Source organism: Nycticebus coucang, chromosome 12, assembly GCF_027406575.1.
Source record: "Nycticebus coucang isolate mNycCou1 chromosome 12, mNycCou1.pri, whole genome shotgun sequence".
NCBI lineage: Eukaryota > Metazoa > Chordata > Mammalia > Primates > Lorisidae > Nycticebus > Nycticebus coucang.
In genome coordinates, this window is record NC_069791.1 from 76,430,282 (window position 1) to 76,435,492 (window position 5,211).

Consider the following 5,211-nt stretch of genomic DNA (forward strand, 5'->3'; position numbering starts at 1 on the left):
TAGTAATAGGAGCTAACTTTTATTAACACCAGGTACTTGTCTGAGAAATATACCTCCCACAAATCTATGAGGTGAGTATTGATACTAGCCCAATATCATAGATGAGAAAACTCAAGCACAGTGAGGTTAAGTCACTGAGTTGCTCATAAGTGTGAGCGAGAGCCAGTATTCAGAGGCAGACCATGTAATTTCAGAACCAAGCTCTTTATTTTTTTAGCTTTTTAGTAGTCTTTTTTAATATAAACAACTGTTGGAATCAATCAATGTCCATTTCAGGAAGTTTCTTGTGTAAATCCGAAGGCACAGCTTGGTCTATCCCCTGCTCATCCACCTGCAGGCCTGGCTGTCTCCTTGTCTGTCCATTGGTCCATTCTGCTCTGCATTTTTTTGCCCCTCTTTTGGAGGTTCCACTTTGAGTTTGGGCTTGGAAATTGTTGGGCTACAGATGCTCATCAGCTCTTTTGATTTGACAACTGGATCCGAGGTCAGACTCTGCCTGTTCTGTGGATCCAGCTTGTTGCTCATCCACCATTCCTGCCTCCATGCTTTTTTCTACCTTCATCATGTCGGCAGCATCCAAATGGCCATACTGATCCTCCTTGTTTTTGAAAGAGCTGATTCTTTTCATATATTGTTGGATCTGTTTCCCTAGTTCATCAAATAATCTTGGTATTTCTTCAGATTCCTGAAACTGTAACTTAATAGGCTGCTCAAGATTTTTTAATTCCGCCAATTTATCAACATAAACTTGCCTTGGCTGCTCTTCTCCATCCTCATACAACCAAGTTTCAGCATCTTCTAGTTCCAATATAAAACTGTTACAATCATCGTTACTCACAAACTTCTCATATTCATCACTAAGCCTGTCTCTCATTTCATACACATATTCTTCCATTGCAATTGTCCCCTCCTTCTCCAATTTATCCTGCATGATCATCTTACCCTCATTTCCAATGTACAAGTTGAGCATCTCTCTGCCTATCTGCCATAATAGCCTATTCTCAGGTGGCAGGTCCACAGTACTAGTCTTCACTCTTACCTTCCTGGCTTGAGGTGGTTGGTTCAACTTTTTGCCTTTTGACCTAGTGTGAGAGGTCTCCATTTCCTCAGACTCTGCCTTGTTTTCTGCTGTCTGCTGGCATCTGCTGCTGCTCTTCCATAGGAGCTTCCTCCTGGTCCATTTGCCTCTTCTCTTCCTCCTTCACATTCTGATCTGTTTCCATCAGTTCCTCATTTTCCTCAGACTTGTGTACTTCCACTAGGAATACACTGGAGCCATCAGACTGAGGAGTGACCTTCTGAACTGAAGAATGGGCTATAGCAGGATCCAGATAGGGCACCTCTTGAGGAAAGCTGTAATAGGCCTCAAGAGCGAAAGGTTCCTTTCTATAACCTGTGAGGACTTTAGAGAAAGCAGCAGCATGATTTTTTGTGAAGACTTCATAGTCACTTGACCCTTCTTCAGCTGGAGAATTCTATCTCAGAGAGATTAGATATGGTACTACATCAGTGATAGAAAATTCTGACTGGGCGGCCCCTGTGGCTCAAAGGAGTAGGGAGCTGGCCCCATATACCAGAGGTGGCGGGTTTAAACCCAGCCCCGGCCAAAAACTACAAAAAAAAAAAAAAAAAGAAAGAAAAAAAGAAAAAGAAAATTCTCTGACTGTGAAAGCAAGCAACGAAGATTACACACTGCAATGCACAGCCTTGAGTGACAGCTTCATCAGCATTTAATGTTGTACTAAGTTCTTTACCAAAAAATTTGATCTTCTCTTTTACTGCAGGAATTCATGTAGCACCACCAACTATCTCCACTGCATATGAGTCTTCTTTCCTTAACTTGACTTATTCCCAAATCCTATGAAGTGGTGGCTCCACCCTAACTAAGAGATCATCACACATCTCCAGAAATGTGCCTCTATTCATAGTTCCAGATATATCAATGTCATTCATAAAACATTCAGTGCTCAAAGGGAGATCTGAAGTGTTTGCACTTATCAATTTCTTGAGTTTCTTACACTCCTGAGAGAGTCATAACAATGCATGAATTTTGGACTTTATGTCTAGCTTGTATTTCTTCCCAAATTCTTCACAGAAGTGATTTACTAAAACTTCATCCAATTTTCTGCCTCCCAGTGTTGTGTCAAATGCAGTGGCCAGAACCTCCAGTTTTCCTCTATTAAATGCACCTACAGAAACTTGATAAGTAGAATGGCCCATGTCTACAAAACCTACATTTCTTGGTTTCTCTTTAAGGCAGGAAGTTCTTACTTATAGATTATATACACATGAGCAACTGCAGTAGTTTCACACATTTATCACAGGGAACTGAGACCTGCAATCTGTGTCACATTCATCACCAATTGTCTTTCTGCATCAGTATAGAAACAAGGAACCAAAACAACACAGTCAGCAATGGGCTTCTTAAGAACACTTTCTGCTCTCCCCTTCAGTTTGGACAAATGCATAGCAGTCACTTGCTCAGTGGTAAAAATTTTGCTCTTCCTCCATATATGTCACCTTTATACCTGTTAAGTTAGTGGGCAATTGCACAATGTCATATTTTTCTGCCTCTACAAATGGATCAAAGAATGCTTTGCAATGGAATCTTTTAAATCTTTGGACTGTATTCTTTGCATTGGAAATTACCTGGCTTTTAGATGCTGTTCCAGTTGAATTATTCTTAGGACCAAAAGAAATGCAAGCCCTCAGCTTGGAAGGAAGAAAACTCCTTGGCTGCCCATCTCCAAGCAGCGCGGGTGATAGACTAGGAAAAGGACTACTTCCTCACCCCTGTGCAAGCAGCCAGTGCAGCCCACACTTAACGGTGTTCAGACCCAAGCTCTTAACCCATCACTGTAGTTTGAGCTTCTAGCCATGGCCACCAGCCAGGGAAAGGAGGGCTAGATCTCCATACTGGTGGACCTGGTTGGACTGACCAAGTATGACAATTTTACCAGTGTAGATATATTGTTTTTCCTTCCTCACAGAAACTAACAAGTTCACACTGTATTCTAACAAGTCCTGGGAGTTGGGGATGTGACACAGTGAGACATTTACCCAGATGCAATGGTCAAAGATTCCTCGTCCCCCATCTCCCATCCCCTGAGTTTCCAAAAAGAAAAGTATAGGGGGATCTGGTTATTCTCCCTTAGCAAAACTCAGCTGTGAGTATCACCCCACACGAGTCTAGCCATGACTGCAAAAAAGAGCAGGGATTTTGCCAGGAAATAATGTTTGTGCCTCACCCACACAAAGGAGATAGGGACCACATCAGGTGCTTTCTCCAGAAGCCATGGTATCATGATCTTTCTTAGGACCCAAGCATACTTAATATATGTAGAAAATATGTAGATATTAATCTTGCACTGTACAGAACAACCCTAGTGCTGGGTAGACTTTTGCCCTGTTAAACACCCATCTGCTTAGGTCTGGGCTGAGGGCTCCCTAAGGGCAGGTGCTCTGTTCTGTGTTTCTCTTTATCTTCCTCAGGACAGAAAGGAATTAAATATTTTACTCAGGGGGCAAAGACGCTTCATGGCTGCATGCTCTGTTTTTGATGACTATAACAATGGATGTTTAGATGCAACCACTGGCTTTGCGCTACAGGGGAGCCACAGAGCTCAAGTCTCTCTTCTCCTACTCATTCATCTTTATTCTTGGGCAATGGGCATCATGGCATCTCAGTATCCCTGGAGTCATTAAAACCTTCTTGTGATTTTGATGCTGCATCTGAGAATAAGGGAGCAGGGACTTAAGCAGTTCCCAGAACTCTTTAAGAAAAAGTTTTCAAACTATACGTGTTATCTACCCCCATTATTTCTAATGCAATCCAATTTTGGAGACTGATATAGAGATGTTTACCATTTGTAAAAACTTCTAGGTGATTCTGAATCATTCTCAGAAATCTCCCTACCCCCCATCTCCTATAAATACCTAAACATACACTTACCAAGCCAATTATTCCAGAATCATGTCAATGACCATCAACAAACAAGGAGACAGTTGCCAATTCATTCCTGCTAAGGTCAAAGAGGAAATTTAATTTAGGAATCTGAGTTGTATCCATCCTCATAAAACAATATGAAAGGAAACAGCTGAATTTGCATAGTCTTAAATTACTTTTGAAAATGAGCCTAGTTGGTAGCTGGCATTCTTAATTCATTCGATTGCTATTTTTTAAATATAGTTTCTTTGTTGCTTTAACTGAATTGAACTTTTTAAAAAAGAAAGCTTATTTTTAAGAAGTATCTAAGTTTTCATATTTCAGTCAATATATCACATATCTTTCCTACCCCCCTCTTTGACTTCCCAGACATGTAATATTTTTGGAATTTCTTGGCTGTAACTTGTTAATCAAATTGGATATGTTTGGCTTTCCATTACTTCCTGGTGGCAGAGCCTACTGGTTGCCTCCCAACATCCTTCCTCTCCTAAAAACCTATATATTACCAGGGATATTGCATTATCTGGAATACAGATGTGATAGCTGTGACTCTAGCTGCCTTGTTGGTCCATGAGGAAAAGATTCACATATGAGAGATAGCAGAGATTCCAGCTAGAAGCAGTCTGGAGCTTGATGACTTAGAGAAGCTGCTACTCCACCCCTGAACTACCATACCTGTACTACCTTTACTTTAGAGATAAAGGATATTCCAGTTTGTTTATGCTGCTAGTATGTTAGGCTTTTCTGTTATATGCAGCCAACTCTAATTTTAACTGATATAGATGATAACTTTAAATGTGCCTTTTAGCTTGGATATTCTGGAATTCCAATGTGTGTTTTCTTATCCTTTGCTTATCATCAACTATCAGGGAAAATTAAAGTCAGGAAGGTTAAGTGTTTTGGCCAAAACAACACAAGAACAGAACCTGGGACCCTCAGACAAGCAGTTCTTGTGTGTATCGATGCTCTTGCAATCAGAATCTTCAGATGTCAACCCACAAACACATCACCACTCATCTTGACGCTAAATCCCCTAATGCTTTTACATCTATCTGGTTTCTTAGAAAAGTACTGCTTTCTAAAAGCTGAATTATCACAGCATATCATCAAGTAGAATAGCACTCAATGCTTTTCCCATCCATCATTCCTTTCCCTTTAAACTGGTGTGCATTGATCGCCCAAATGTGGCAATCAATAACTTTTTTTTTTTTTTCAGAGAAATAATGCATTTGACTAAAGAAATTAGCTTATTTTGTAATGGAAAG

At 40.5% G+C, this 5,211-nt stretch overlaps 1 pseudogene; it reads right to left on the reverse strand.

The window, feature by feature from the left end:
* Positions 1-256: 256 nt before the first annotated feature.
* Positions 257-2,526, reverse strand: LOC128562127 (heat shock 70 kDa protein 4-like; annotated as a pseudogene).
* Positions 2,527-5,211: the final 2,685 nt, after the last annotated feature.